This window comes from Hoplias malabaricus, chromosome 9 (genome assembly GCF_029633855.1).
Source record: "Hoplias malabaricus isolate fHopMal1 chromosome 9, fHopMal1.hap1, whole genome shotgun sequence".
In the NCBI taxonomy this organism is placed as follows: domain Eukaryota; kingdom Metazoa; phylum Chordata; class Actinopteri; order Characiformes; family Erythrinidae; genus Hoplias; species Hoplias malabaricus.
This window is the reverse complement of record NC_089808.1, coordinates 23,100,550-23,118,048: the sequence shown is the minus strand read 5'-3', so window position 1 is coordinate 23,118,048 and position 17,499 is coordinate 23,100,550.

The window sequence follows — 17,499 nt, the reverse complement described above, 5'->3', positions numbered from 1 at the left end:
TTCAGGATAAACCAAAGAATGTTTATCTACCAATGCCACACTGTGATTCTGATTAATGTAGGATGTTTGCTTTTCTTGCTTACGTTTAAGGTTGGGACATGTGGCTATTAAATGACCAGGCTTATGACAGTAAAAACACTCATCTGAGGTTCGACCAGATTGGACCTGCTTAGGCCATCGGTCAGTTACTACTGGAAAGTCGGTCTTAGCGGTCTTATAGATTGTTTTGTGGGTCAAAACATACTCATCCGCTAATACTGCTGCTTCTGACAATGATGTAACTTTACGTTCATTAAGATAAATAACCACACGTTCATGTAAGCAGTTCTTAAACTCCTCCAACAGAATCAGCTCACGCAAGGATGCAAAATCTGTGACTTTGCTAGCCGAGCACCACTTATCCAGCAGAGTCTCTTTTTCCCTAGCAAACTCCACAAAAGTTTGTAATGAGCTCTTTTTGTGTAGGCGAAATTTCTGTCTGTATGCTTCAGGCACAAGTTCATATGCACGTAAAATAGATGCTTTAACAACATCATACTTCAAGCTGTCCTGTAATGGCAGAGATGAACATACCTCCTGAGCCTTGCCTAATAACTTGCACTGTAACAAAAGGGACCACACATCTTTTGGCCAATTTAAAGCTGTAGCTATACGCTCAAAAACCCCAAAATATGTATCCACCTCTGTTTCCCTAAAAGGCGGTACTAAGGCAATGTGTTTACTCACATCAAATGTTGGAGGGTTGACAGAAGAAACGGGAGGAGCAGAAGCAGAATCCACTGAAACAACAGCTGGAGAAGACACCAGAGTGGGAGGAGGACACGGTGCAATGTCCGGCTGGATAGTGGAAGGAGGAGCAATCTTCATTGCTCCTATCTCCAACTCCCTTAGACGGACCTCCCGGTCAACTTCTAACTCCATCTTCCGGATAGCCAAACGTAAATCCCGTTCAGCTTGACGTGCCTCGGCCTTTTCCTGAGCCTCTAATTGGAGACGAGCGATTCGCACTTTAGCTCGTGCTTCAGCATAAGACCCGGCAGTAGATGGAGAATAAGGGTCAAAACGAGGTAATGTCGCCCTTACTTCTTCCTCTAGTTGTTCTTGCTCCTCAGACTCAATAACAGGAGTTACAACCCTCTCAACTTCCCCCACCCCAGTACTTGTGGGAACCTGTGCTTGAAAGCTTTCAAACACCTCTAACTCCCTTAATGCCACAATGAGTTTACCCCTTATGTCCTTTACTAACATCTGTTTAGATACAGAAATGTTGTAATGTGCAGCTATTTCTAGTAATTCATCCTTACGGCATTTCTCAAGCACTTCCAAGCTAGGTGAAGCAACAAAAGCAGCCACATCAAATGATGCCATGTCCAACAACAAAAGCCAGCAAACCCCTTTACAACTCTACACATACAAGAAAAGAGAAAAAAATATCTGAGACGAGCCCCCAATTGTTACGCCCCTACTATTGGGCTCCAGGGTCTAGGGTGGTAATAGTAAGGGAAACGTAACAATATGTGTAGGTGAAAAGAAAAGCCAGCCAAAAAGCTAGAGACCACATGGTTCAGGACTATAAACCTTACTTTAATATAAACGACCATACCACAATAACACACGACAGGTGGACAAACCTTAGGAGGGAGGAAGATGGACAGTACCAAAGAAAAGAAAATAACAAAACATGACTAACACCTAAGCTATGTCAAGATACTCTAACTATATTCTATAAAGAAAATACAAGGGGTGGTACCTGCCCTCTACTCTGGTGTGTCTATACAATACAGAGCCTACGTGTGCACCATGTAAGTGCGCGCACATCTAACTTGTTCTCACCCTCCTAGGGAGACAGAAACAAACAGACAACCTGACAGGACTAGGACACAGTTTCAAACACAAAAATATAAATACTTCAAAGGCAAAACAACACTAACATAAGGTAGACATTATTAAACTAGTTTTCTAAGACACACACCAGCACACAAGACCATTCAACCAGACAGAGTCAAACAATTTCCAAACAAAACAAGTGAGCCCAAAGATGGCTGCCTTTCTGATTTCCTGGTGCAGCTTAAAACCCTTAAGCCCCACCCTTTTAGGAGCAGTAAGCAGATGTGGCTGGTTGGGATTGGCTGGAGCTGGAAGGGTTGCCAGGTCCATGAAGTGACAGTCCAATCTACCCATGAGAAGAAGAGAGAGAGAAAAAGAAAGAACCAGGAAACAAAACAAGATAACAAATACATGCACAAAATTGTTACATGTAACACCTCAAAACGATGAATCAGTTACAGAGGATGAATGAATGAAGTAATGAATGAATCTGATCAGCAGTCTCCAGACTCCGTGTGCACTCTAATGTGAAACATATCGATTTTTTTAGCATTAGTAGCATTTCCCATGTAAATTTTTTTTTATTTATTTATGTATTTACATATCACACAACTTCACCTCAGGTTTAAAGATGAAAAGACCTCACAGTAAAGACCGCTAAACTATATAATGTGGACCAATAAAATGCATCTAAAAGTGTGGACAGTGAGTGGAAACAGGTGGTAAATTCTCCAGCAGCACTGCTCTGTCTGATCCACTCATTAAAGAACAATACACACTGCCATATCACCACAATGTCAGTGTCACTGCAGTGCTGAGAATTATCCAACACCCAAATCATATCTGCTTTGTGGGGCTCCTGAACATTGGGTCAGAATCCAGGTTGAAATTCCAGAGTGAGTTCTGTGCTCTGTACTGTCTCTGTAACACAAATCCAACCCTCACCTGTCTTCAGACCAGAAATTCCCCCACTCTTCAATTGTCTGGACACCCATACAGCAGGTATGACTTAGGTGTTGGAGTTTTAAATCCCTCAGCATCACTGCTGGACTGAGAATAGTCCACAACCAATCACATCCAGCAGACAGTGTCCTGTGTCCACTGATGATGGACTTGAGTACAAGCAACTCCACATCATATCTGCTGAATTCCTGAATATTAGGGTGAGAAACCACTGTGCAACTCCAGAGTGACTTCTGTGCTCTTTGTTGTCTGTGTCATCCACTACTTCTCCATCTCACACTACATCTCCACAGAAACTCCAGAACACCAAAGACATCTTCAAAACACTACACAAACTTCCCCAAAAATCTCCTTCTATCTTGGGACAGCTCATATGCTGGCGCATTGTTCCTCTAGCAGTGAATACAAGCTTGTACTCCGGGAATTGCCGCTTGTGGCTATATTTATTATTATTATTATTATTATTAACTTTATTATTATTGCTGGTTTAATATGTCCTTCTCTTGAATAATGAATTAATTAAACTGTATGTCCAGGGCTGGCAAATCAGGTTTAGAATGTAGCAACTTTAAATAAACACCACAGAGGATTATTGTCATGCCGCTGCGGGCTGATGATCTATGCAGGTATATACACACCTGTCACATGGTGGAATGTGCCCTGATACATCCAATCAGTTTGAAGACCTCATTCCTCGTGATACACCCATTATTACAATACAGAAAGTCTTACTGGAAGACTCTTATTATGAAACCACTTTGTATGAATACCAAATAATAATAATCTTCTGGGAAAGCTTTAGTCTCAGTGTGGGAACACTGTGGTGAGAATATGATGGCACTCAGCTACAAAACTCAAGAACTGATGAACAAACACTTGGCATTGAGCACAGCTCACGTGCAGCTTCTGCAGGAAGTTTTATTACATTCTTTACCATAGAGAATATTGAAGCTATGTGGAGCAGGTGGTCTAAACCCTTCATTGTAATATAAAGGGCAATAGCACACTAATACCATATTGGTTATTGGAACTGTGCCCATCTTGAGACATTCCATAGTGAAACATACATTCTATAATAAATCTGGAGGATCTGTTTCAACAAAACTTGTGAAACTGCTGACAGAGAGAAAGAAAAAGAGAGAGAGCGAGGGAACCAAATCATAGGATATGAATAATATTAATGTAATACAAAATGAATCAATCTTCAAACTGTCAAATAAGTATGGTGTCGTCTTACCCTGGAATGCTGTCAAGAAAAAACCTGCTTTTGCGGTGCCTTACTGAAATTACACCATTTCATTGTTAGCTTGCCAAAGTTCAAAAACAACAAACCAAACAGAATCAGAAAAGAATCATAATTCACTCCATTTGAAGTATACAGACCTTGTCTTGTTGAAATAACCATGGTCTTTCTTGATGGACGCCGCCTTGACGGTAGCATATGTCTCTATAAAATACCAATATGTCTCTCAGAAAGCTTGGCAGCATGCATTTCTTGATGCATCTGTGGAATGTTTCAAGTTGTTTAAATGACAAAATACTCCTGAGCATGTGACTATATTTATCACAGTAGCACAATGGTTTCTCAGGGCAGTGCAGTCTGAGGGTTTGAAGGCCACACTTATTCAGAAGTGACTTCCAGCCTTGCCTTACAGTGACACAGAATTTTCTGGATTAATCTTTGAAGATGGTGACAGACCTAAATTCTTTGCAATGTTGTATTGCTTCTGACAATTCTCTCACAAATTCTGACAAAAGATGGTGAGTCATGACCGCACTGTAAATTATGTTATATTATATATCTTTAAATTCCTATAGATCTCTTATACTGTCTCACACACTCATTTGTTTGGAGCATGTTGCAGGCCACAAATGCTAAATGTCAGTTTAGTTAATCTTCAAGAGAATAAACACATGACAGATTCTAGTTTTTAATGAAATTTTACAAAAAAAAAAAATCACCCTTGTAGAACAACAGGTTTAGCTGCTAAAAATATTGTAAGTACTTGCCAAAGGAAAAGTACACAGCTAAACTATTACCAACCTGTTTTCTGAATTGTTTACATAGTTTTATTTTGTGATTTATGCTAAAATTCAATGGGCGTCCATAACGAGAAAGTCCATGATCTGCAAGAAAATCAACAGCACAAAATTACAGCTGTTTCCACATCCAGTAAGGATAAGGTCATAAAAAAAACCTAATGTTTGCCTTGTTGTGATCCAGAACCAATCATCCAACATCGTTACATGACTTCAGTAACATTTTCCTTGAAGAATGACATTAAATCCTCACAGAAATGCAATGTAGTGTAAATCCTGCCTCAAACCTTGGCTGCAATGTGTCTCTGATATCTACCCATAGCAACCAGAGTCTCAAGAGTAATAGGGGTTTCCAGAAGTGAGTGGGGGAAATAAAAGCACCAGCTAAAACATTGCTACCTAGCAGGAGATAACCTGTAGAGGAGTCAACGTAAAAATATTTTTTTCAAAGTAATTTTGGAGCATTTCTTTTGGTTCATTCATTATGACATTGCCACACAATGTGAAGCACAGCTGTTAAATACAGTAAACTAAAAATCCACAATAATGGAGATGAATGTTTTCTTTGGAAAGCAATGATATTTTCCATCTACAAAATCATTCTTTCATGTAACTTATCTAGTTCAGGGTCGAAGTGGGTCCAGAGCCCACCTGGAATTCTACATAATCATTTAAATCAAATTTTATATAAAATGACACAATTAATTATTTGACATAGCTAGTAAATTAGCAGATCTTACATTCAGTAAAATCAGGAGTACAGGTTTACAGTGACTCATTTGGTAAAGATCTATCAGTATTGTTGGAGGACACTGTTACCTTCTTTGCTACCTTCCGAGGTGTTGAATCTATTGTAATACACTCATCAAGCATCACAAAAATGACAGAAAAGAAAGTAAAATGTAAACAGATTCTTAGAGAACTATATAAACACTTACCATGACATTTGTTAACTGATCTGGGGCTTAGGGCTTCTAGGTCTGTGTAGTGTTTGTTGTGTTCTCCCCATGTCTTTTTGGGTTTCTTCTAGGTGCTCTGGTTTTCTACATTTTGGAAGCTTTTTGCTGACTGGCTGTGTAAAACTGTCCACAGGTGTGAGTGTGTGTTATTGGTCAGTGGTAAATAAAATTATATAAACAGGTAGGAGTGCCCACAGACCTTTGGATGTATAATGTATGTCTTCATCTACACAGTATAACAGCATAAAAACCCATCTCAAAACTCTTGTCCAATGATCAACTAAATCACCTTAATGATGACCTGCCTCCACAAGTCATCATTTTCTTAAAGTTTTGGGACTGTCCAGAAAAGTCAGATTACTGCTTAGTTCGAGTCGAAGAGGAGAGATCATTTATATCCATGTTGTCTCTGGAAAATTCATTACCTGGTGAAGGTCTTGCCTCAAAGTCTGAGGTCATCATTCAAACACAGGTCCTGAAAATAACTCAAACAGTGCAGCACACATTCAATCCAAATTCATCAGCATTTCCATTTGGTAGCAGGAAATGAAAACTGTGGATCCAACATGAACAGGGTAAATTTAGATAATTCTCCCAATGATGTTCTCATCTGAAGAGAAATGTTTCAGTAAAAAGTTGACACTTATGTATATTCCAATAAGTTGGATGATTTTATTATCAGGATACAGATGGTAAGAGAACATCAAATTCATTAATCTCAGTGTTTCATTTCACAGCAGGTAGTGTCACAGTCCTCCAGGGACCTGGAGGTTGTGGGTTCAATTCCCGCTCCGGGTGACTGTCTGTGAGGAGTTTGGTGTGTTCTCCCCGTTTCCTCCGGTTTCCTTCCACAGTCCAAAAACACACATTGGTAGGTGGATTGGCCACTCAAAAGTGTCCGTAGGTGTGTCTGTGTTGCCCTGTGAAGGACTGGCACGCCCTCCAGGGTGTATTCCCACCTTGCGCCCAATGATTCCAGGTAGGCTCTGGACCCACCGTGACCCTGAATTGGATAAGCGGTTACAGATAATGAATGAATGAATGAATGTCTCAATTCACATCTGCATGTGAATTTAGATCCGCAGAAAAGAAAGCGATGAATAGGGGTGGGGTTGTGGCTGACTTTAGGCTATAGGCATTGATCTACGGAGATGTGGGAAAAAGTAACATCATCATCAGTGACAGCATGACTCAGCACTGCCAGCACTGAAACCTCAAGTCAACTACAGACTACAGCAAGTCAACAAAGATACCAAGGTGAGAATGCCCTCTGTTTTGTGGCTAGTCAAACCAGCCACCCATTTTAGACCTAGTCTTTTGCACCAATATTGTTAAGAAAGCCCATAGCTCTCATTGCTATGGTGAGCAAATACTGAGCTCTTGTAAATTCTCTCACAATGGTGAAAAGGTTGCTAAACTCAGGCCTAATCAACTCCCATATTGTGGTGAGGAAGTCCCCAGCTCAGGCCTAGTCTACTCCATCATTGTGGTCAGAAGGTCCCAGGTTAGACCTAGTCTAGATCACAGTTTACACTTCATCATTGTGGTGGAAAGGTCCTAGCTTAGACCTTAAGTATCTAGTTCAGGCCTTGCCAAGGCCACTTATTTGGTGGGAAAGCCTTCAGTTCAGGACTAGTGTACTCCACCAGTGTGGCAAGAAAGTACCTGTCTCTACCAGCTGCCAATCGTCCCCCAAGATAATTATTCTGTAAAGAACACAACATCACTGATCAACTTCCTGGATGCATGTCCACCCTTAAAGACACACTTAACCAACGATAAAACACGAACAAGCGCAAACAACCATTATTCTGATTCTGATTCCAAAAGCCTATTGTTACCCCACCCAGGGCATTTAGAAGAGTCTTGAGGTCAGAATGGGTTAGGCTCAACATGTTTGAATGCACCTGCTCCACTCGTAGTGCTGCTAGGAGTGACACTGACATAGTATTGTTCGACTGACGTGCAAAATGGTCCTTTGACTTGCTAGATTTATAGTGAGTTTTGCAAAACAGCATTTCAGATGTCACGCTGCTATAAATGGCACAAATATGTGGAATGCTTCTTTGCAAAATCTCACCACAGTGTAATGTTATGAGCTGCCATCATGAGTCAGTTAAAAACAAATGTGATCACTGCTCTGTAGCTGGAGAATTTACAGATGAAGAGTTGGTGCTGGATGTCTGCATTTCATGGTCACTGTTAAGTCTCTCTGGCCAATCAGTGCTCCGTAAGGTTTACTCGTCACCTTTAGTACCTATTCAGCTCACTTGGAACCAGCAGAGAGCAGAGACTAAAATAAGTACCGACTCCACATACCAGGTACCAGATTTGCCTGTTGGAAAAGCAAAAAAAGGAAAGCTGAGGTAAGTAGATACTATTCAGTGGAAAATCGCCATGTGATGCTTTTAATTAATGCCCCAGTTTGGGACCCTGTAAGACCCACTGGTTCAATCACTCTCTAATGAAATGGCTGCACAGGCAAAACAATCAGTTTGATTGGCTCAGTTGAGAGAAGCTATTGCCTTATTAACTAGATTAATGGCAAATGTTGTCTATCGCCACCACTGCTCTAAAAGGTAACACTTCAAGAATGTTATTATTTATTCTCTTTAATTTATTACAAACGGGATTCAGATCCATATAGAACCATCACTCAGTCCAAGTCCAGACTGAGGTCCATAGTTTGTTGATGCCCAATATGCATATGAAAATATGGGCACCCTCGGTTTAATCAAGTAGCTTGAGCAGGCTCAGTAGCTCCTTAAACATATAACACAATATATCCAGCAAATCCTATTGTACCACAAGTGAATTCTTTTAATTACTGTATTCTTTAATTGTTGGAAACCCTAAAAAAATGTTTTCATCAACGTCTCACACCTTTATTAGCAGTTCAGGCCTGAGGCATATGTGCTAGGCTTTGTGCTAAGACAACTACTGAAATGCTACAGAAAATCAGTGTGAAGGATTTATTATCTAATACTTTGGCCATGTGAAGGGAATTTTTAAATGTGTGTGTTTCTTTAACAAACGTGTGCTCATTGAATCATTAGTGTTTATTAGTAATTAGTAGAAATCACTGATGATTAGTAAAGGTCTTTGTTTTATATAAAGATGAGCTGTTTTATGAAATGTATGTTGCATTATTTTGTCTTTAGACTGTTTCACCCAGTCTTTAGTAGGAAAGGAATTTGATGGAAGTACATAGGAGTGCAGTTTGAAAGAGTTACACTCGTGCATCCAAGGTATCAAGGACATTTTTTCTGTTTTACTGAACACGAGATGTAGCTGGATCCTAGAACTTTGTTTCTGTATGAAACTGTTATCTCTTTCTCCCTGATAGGTGGCTCAGCTAAGAAAGAAGGTTTTTTGTTCTCTGTCATAGAGCAGAGCGGGACAGAGCAGAGTAGAGGTTTAGTGCATGCTTTTAGTTGCTCTCAATAAAGGTTACTCACAGACCACTTTCAGTCTCATTTCTTATTAGTTGATAATTCCCATGACAGCCACGATCAACAAAGGTACAATTGACCAGCATTTGCTGAAAAAATAACTTGTCCTCAGAATATTCTCAGAATGACCTTGAAATGATGCTTGTCACCAGTGTTGTCAGAAATGACTGAGCTTTGTATAAATCCCAGAATAAAGATTTTTTAGCAACAGAACAACCTCAGTCAGCCTAAAGCTAGCAGAATAGCAGCTAGTTAAATGGGTGTATATGAGGAATGAGGAATCAGGCCATTCTATAGCAAACAATTTACAGTCCAACAAGAAATGTCAATGATACAAGGGAACAAACAATGAGCTGAAAACCAAGAGCAGCTCCATTGTCTTTGCGATTGAATAATTCTCCTTCTGCTGAATTATCTGGGGATTTTTTTTCACATGTACCACCCACACGTATGGATATTGTACTTCAAATGTAGTGCATAGGACACTGCATTCACACCTGGCCCCATTCTCCCTCCAGTCTTCCGGGCTATCAAACCCTCTCGAATCTGGATCTGTTGTATCTCCGGATTTGTTGTAACCCAGTTTTCACAGTTCCACCCACTAGCCACTTCATCCCAAGTCCTATAACACCTCCTGGCTGGGGGTGGCGACTAGCACATACGTCCTCCGAGATATGGGAAGTCAGCCATTAAAGTAATTTATCTGGAGTGCAGCACACTAGGAGGAGAAAACTTAGAGTAGGCCTGATTTTTGTGGGAGATTGTTCTCAGTGACACTGACGTAGTGCTGGTTTGTCAGAAGCAGCAAAACATGCAAGGAGTGTCAAAACCATTAGGCAACTCTGGTTGCATCTGTCAGACCTTGTGCCACATACGTGTGTGTTGGGGCGAAAACGGTTTCTGTTTGCCCTGCATTGTTCCGTGATTAAACCATTTTAAAAATGACTTTATTAATTGTGTATTGCTTAAACAAACTTAATATTGATTAATTTAAGCAGAGTACTAGAAAAAAGGTTCAACAAAGAAAACTGACTTCCTGCCACATCTGGCTGTTGATCTGTTATTTGTACAAGGTCAAAGTTTGTACTCTCAAAATGCTGTTACAATTTAAAATACAGCTGTTTGTTGACAATGTTTATTGCACATTGTATGAGCACTGAATTCTTTGTACTAACTGATTACCTAGAAAATACCTGTCGATCTACTTTAGAAAAGGTAGCACCACTTAAACATAAAAGTATAAGACAGAAAAAGCTTGCACCATGGTATAATGATAAGACCCGTACTTTAAAACAAACATTACGAAAACTAGAGCGGAAATGGCGATCAACCAAGCTTGAAGTGTTCTATTCTGCCTGGAAGGACAGCCTTATAGAGTATAGAAATGCCCTCACTAAAGCTCGCTCGGCATATCTGGCCTCGCTGATCTCCCATAATAAATACAATCCGAGAGCACTGTTTAGTGTGTTTTCTAGAATTACAAAAAATCAAGCAGGTTCTGAACAACTAATTCCAGCAACTCTCACCAGTAAAGATTTTATGGACTTTTTTAATAATAAAATTGAGAATATTAGACAACAAACTCAAGCCACAGGATCAAGTCCATCCTGGCTGCCACCCGATGTGAATGATATAAAACAATATAACTGTAAAAGAAAGACTTGAAACCTTTTACCCACTCCCACAATCAGAACTAGAGAAGATTATCACCTCCGCAAACTGTACAACTTGCACACTTGATGCAATTCCCACAAAATTGCTCAAAGAAGTACTACCAGCTATTATTGATCCTCTTTTAACTATAGTAAACTCATCGCTTAGTCTGGGCCATGTACCCAAAGCTTTTAAACTAGCAGTTATTAAACCTATGATCAAGAAAACAAATCTTGATGCTAGTACACTGTCTAATTACAGGCCTATTTCTAATTTGCCATTTCTGTCCAAGATCTTAGAAAGAGCTGTGGCCCAACAACTTAGTTCATATCTACATAAGAATCATATATATGAAAAATTCCAATCTGGATTCAGGCAATATCATAGTACAGAGACAGCTCTAGTCAAGATAACAAATGATCTTCATCTTGCCTCTGATCAAGGCCACGTATCCCTGTTGGTGCTTCTTGACCTAAGCGCAGCCTTCGATACAATAGACCACAATATTCTCATAGAAAGGTTAGAAAACATGGTTGGAATCACAGGGACAGCCCTATTATGGTTCAAATCTTACTTAACGGAACGTTATCAATTCGTAAAAGTAAACAATCTAAATTCAAATTATTCTAAAGTAAGATTTGGAATTCCACAAGGCTCTATTTTAGGACCATTATTATTTACATTATACATGTTACCGCTAGGCACAGTTATAAGAAACCATGACATTAACTTTCACTGTTACGCAGACGACACACAATTGTATATTTCAGCCAAGCCCGATGACAAACACAGATTAAAGAAAATAGAGAACTGTGTAAAAGACGTGAAAGGCTGGATGTTGTGTAACTTCCTCCTTCTAAACAGCAACAAAACAGAGGTCCTGCTTTTGGGTCCAAAAGTGGCAAGAAATAAATTATCAGATTTAATTTTAAATCTCGCTGACTTTCCAGTTAAACCTGGTTCAGCAGCAAAAAATCTTGGTGTCATAATTGACCCGGATTTATCATTTGATCAACACATAGGTAGTATCACTGGGACAGCTTTTTTACATCTTCGCAATATTGCTAAGATTAGAAATGCCTTATCCCTCCAGGACGCAGAAACATTAGTACATGCCTTTATTACTTCAAGGCCTGACTACTGTAACGCACTACTGTCAGGATGCACCAGCAGCAATTTAAGAAAACTTCAACTAGTTCAAAATGCTGCAGCTAGGGTCCTCACTAAAACTAGAAAATTTGAACATATCAGCCCAGTTTTATCATCACTTCATTGGCTGCCTGTTAAATTCCGCATTGACTACAAAATTTTGTTATTAACATATAAAGCTCTACATGGGCTTGCTCCTGAATATCTTCAAGATACAATTTCCTATTATGAGCCTCCACGTTCACTCAGATCACAGAATACTGGATTTTTAATTGTTCCCAGAATTCAGAAGGCCTCAGCTGGGGGAAGAAGAAGGCGGCAGATCTGGGGGGTCCATGGACACAGGGAATTATAGTATACTGAGACGCTGGTGCTGTCGTCCCGCCGCTTCTCGCGATCACTCAGGTTTGTTGACGGTGGAGCGGAGGGATGCCAGTGTTTCAGGATGCTCCCGTGTCTGTGTGTCCTCCTGGTTCTCTCCTTTTAGTTAAAGCTGTCATAGTCAGATCTGCCGGAGTCATAAGCCACACTCTGGAAATTTTCATATTTTCTACTTTACAAACACAAAACAGTTCAAAATTAATTCCATCCCTTTACATCTTTCCGAGTAAACGACTGCCCACCTGTCTGTCTGGACACTGATGGATGACTGTCGAGACCCTCCTCCACGCTTCAGACCAGCTGCCCACGCTCCAGCAACCACCAAGTGCCTTGAAGCTGTCCCTACACTGAAGTTCTCATGGACTACTAACTATCATCACCAGTAGATTGACCAGAGGAGGATGGGTCACCCCTTGTGAGCCTTGGTTCCTCCCAAGGTTTCTTCCTCAGCTGGGGGAGTTTTTCCTTGCCACTGTCGCCACTGGCTTGCTCACTTGAGGGTTTTACATTTGTCTTTACATTTCATGTCAAATCTTTGTCTTACTGGAATTCTGTGAAGCTGCTTTGTGACAACATCAGTTGTGAAAAGCGCTATATAAATAAATTTGATTTGATTTGATTTGATTTGCTGTTACTGCATAGAAACTGCTAGATTGTCAAGTGTGGCATGCATCAAAAACAGCTTGCTTCATGCACGTGTTACCACCGTTGTCATGAGGCACATACCAGGTGTGAAAGTCTACACTGAATAATATATCAGTCCCCTGTGAGCGGCACGTGTTGTGGTGCATTTACTGCATCTGGTGTGAATGTTCGTTGCGCTGCACTATTAAAAACAAAATAAAAATAAACTTGCTGTACTTTGAATGTTGCCAAAACCATTTTAGCTCCATAAATAATTATTTTTGCTCGTAACTTTTAAACTTGTAAAGAACCTTTACATCAAGTGAATGTTTTTTCATCCATTACGTTTTCTTCACCCACACATTCTTTATGAAACCAAAAGTGGTTCTTCTATGACATCGCTTAAGGTTTATATTTATAAGAGTGTGGAACGAGAGGATCAGACACAGCAGTTACGGCTGGAGTTTTGAAACCCTGTGTTTACTCACTGTCCACTCTATTTGACGCACCTACCTTGTTTGTCCACCTCGTTTATTTGTAGATAACTCTTTGTTCCATAGTGAGGAACAAGTGGAATTCTGGAAATTCCTAAATGTTATTTCAGTCTGAATCTTGTGGACTGACTGCTACAGGCTTTGAGGCATAAACTTTTGTGTAGAAAAGCAGAGAAAGAATGCATTTGTTTTAGCCAAAAGACAAGATTAGTATTTCAGAAGCTACCCCTGGAGAAAATGTCAGGAGGTAATTTTACTCGAGCTGCTGCCCGTTTTGTCTTCTGGTCTCAACATAAAGGGAGCCATCCAGTAAGTCAGGTGTCCAAAACCAGCAGTGTCATTTGAGCTGAAGCTGTGAAACCTGAAATGAGGGAAATGTTAACAGCATTGTGGGAAGACACAATACCTCAATAGCTCAATGGTTTGAGGGGAGAGGTAAACTGTAAGAATGGCAGCCTTTTATTATTGAAGCTGTAGGTATGGTGCTAGAAAGAGTGCATGAAATTTGATATTTCCCCTGGGGGATCAATAAAGTATCTATCTATCTATCTATCTATCTATCTATCTATATTTAGTTAAACTGCTAGTAAATGTATTCTGCACACTCAGTTATGAGATTCATTTAAAGTTAGATTATGATACATTACACAACAATGCTTCATGGCATTTTCACGGAATACAGCACAGGACGTTTTAAAATATAATCAAACAGGACTGTCCTATGTGTGTTCTGTGGTCTCTCTTCTCTCTTCTGCAGGCCCCCTAGTGGCCACTGCTTGTCAGAATGGAAAATGGAAATCAACCTGGATATGTTTAAGCAAACTATATTTCCTTGAAAATCAATGTAACTCTGTTATCAAATAAACTACATTGTTTTAGCTCTCTGTCGGTGAAATGTTCAGCAACTAGTGAGCACTGAGGGTTATAGGGCAAGGTGTGAGAACCCTCTGTTTTGAAAACAATCCTTATCTCTCTATAAAAATGCAAAAGATAAAATATTTGACACACACACACACACACAAACACACACACACACACACCAAAAAAAAATACTTTACCTTGGAAACAATTAGAGTAGAATTTAAACACAACAAAAACCAAAAAGTATACTTTTTATGTCAAAGTGTTGCGTTAAATTAAACCGCCTACATCCAGAATTTGACAGTGAGTATGTTACTCAAATGATAATATTAGTTATATTAAATTATACATCTCTGGATGTAAATGATTTGATTTCATGCAACATTGTGATGTAAAAATGTAAGTAAATATATTTGTTTAGTGCAGTTTCATCGGAGCAAAGAAAGTGCTGCCATTATTTATAAGGTTCTGTTCCAAATGTTAGTACTTTTATGTGATTTTTTGTAAAGGAATTTTTCTTGGACACAAAGTAGAGACGTTGTCTGCTCAGATATCTCAGTATCACAAAATACAATAACAATAATCATAAAAAAAATGTTCTTAGGTATTTAAGTAATTTTAACAATGGCTACACAAACACAAGCATGACACGAATACTTTTCTGCGACACCAGATCTAGACATAACTGACTCTACAGAGATGTCCTCCATTTCTAGAAGACCTGGAGGCATAATTTAATTTAGAAAGAGGGCGGACTAATATTGTTCTACAAATGACTGAGAGCTTGAATTGCAGCATTCCAAAGAACAAAGGGTTCATTTTGGAATTTAAATCTCTACACCTTCATCTTTGCTTGATTTATTAACAATAGCTAATATCAGAGTGAGCGTAATTTTCAGCTCAAACCTGTGGACCCACTCACTCACACATTCACACCTCTGGAGAGTTAGACCCACTCACCCAATCACTCAGAACTGTAGATCATTTCACAAACTCATCCAGTCACTCAAAACCGGGGCAGTTTCACCCACTCACCCAGCTGGACACTATAATATCGAATTCTCAAATGCAGACTGTAGTACATCTGATGCTCTGCATACTTGTTGGCCCCGGTCAATGGTGAGGACCACCACAGGGCAGGTATGATTTGGCTGGTGGGTCATTCTCAGTACTGCAGTGACTCTCCTCCCTCGTTGGTCCATCTTGTAGATGTAAAGTCATACATAATGTTCTTTTTGACTGTAGCTAAATGACACGAATTACAAATGTTAAACAGAACCAACCTTACATTTCCATTGTGTTCATGACTGAAAGACAGCACTTCATTAATTACAGCAACACATACTTAACATTTAGCTTTGACATGTCATGAGTAACCAATTACTGGATCAACAGAATGGCCAACATTGACTTCAGGGCTCATTGTTGCTTTAATCTGTATGTTGAAAGTTAAAATTAACAGCAAGAATTTACCTTTAGGGTTGGATTCAAACAACACTATGTACCATTTTTAAATTAAAATCACAGCTTTAAAATCACTGTGGTGCTTCATTGACCTGTAATTTGGAGAACAGAGCCTCTGTCACTGCTACTCTGGGTTTAGCACTGCAGAAACTGCACTATGTAACTTTTGGTGGGGGGGCAGTGTAGGAAACCACTCCCTACTTAACTGTACTCACATTTCACAATGTCAAAGTCATTTTTCAGGTCATTTTAACATTGAATTGATTCACACTGCCATGGTGCAACTAAGGTCATATAATTTTATGGCATCTTGTGACGTGATCAAAAAAAAAGACTCCAGGCAAATTTTTTATTAGATGTAATTACTATAAACACTCATAAAATGCAAAAGTTTTTCAGAAATGCCAGAGGCCACCATCTGTGAGTGACAGCGGCATTTCACTTGAGGAGTTTACACTCTTAGATGCAGTACACACAGTAGACTCTCCTATGCCATTGTTATCTCAGATATTCAGCTTGTGTAACCTCAGGAGAGAACTATGAAACAATATGCAATGCTCTGGAGCAGCTCACATGAGAATAAGCTCTCCACACTCAGTGTCAAGTGTCAACCAGAGGGGTATTACCCACCCCCACCCCACCCTACCTTCAGCACTGGGCTATGGAGCAGTTGGAACTGTGCTATCTGGGCTGATGGAGCTCCATCCAGAACCTTTTCACCAACGAGAGGTGTTTCCAATAAAGTGAAATTATAAGGTAGCCATTTCCAATAAAGTGGCCAGTGAGTCATTAAGAACCTGTCAGTTTAATGCCATGTGTTCAGCAGGGGCAAGAATAAGTGTCCAGTTATTAATGCTGCTGTTTTCCAGCTGGAGTCAAACACACAAAGCTCAGTAGGCACTTGGATCTTAAAAATAACCCTTTCATCCACTGCAGGTGTGTGTGTGTGTGTGTGTGTGAAGGATGTATGTGGTGAGAGTGTGGCACGTGGAGACACCCCAGTCAGAGATGAAGTGAGGACAAGGGCTTAAAAGGATAGAAACACACACACACACACACACACATACACACACACACACACACACACACACACACACAGTCATGACACTTTAAGACTCTTATTTTCTAGGCTTAAGATGTTAAGCTGTTAGAACAACTACATTTGACCTTGAGTGTGTGTTAACACACCTCAGTGTTTCCAGAGGCTACCTACATAGAAACTTATTACATAAACATAAACATATTACAGTTTGTCCCAGACATTTAAACATTTCCTGAAGTAAAGAGTTTAGTACTTTGTCCAAAAGCCACAAATCTCTGGCAAAATGAAACACAGCACTGAGGACTATGTTCTCTCTCCTCAAACCTGACTCCTTTCACTAAAACACTACACACAGCTGTTATCTCTTACGGCACTTCAAATATACACTGATACGACAAACTCCAAACACCACCATCACACATGTAGATGGATGCTGTTGCTTTATGAGGCCATTTTACATAGTCAAATGCATATGAGTGTGTGGAAAATTCTTATTTCCCCCTCATTTTAGTAAAGGTTTCTTCGCCCCAAACATTATTTACAATACTACCATGTGTACGTAACACACGTGACCTATTTTACGTAGTATG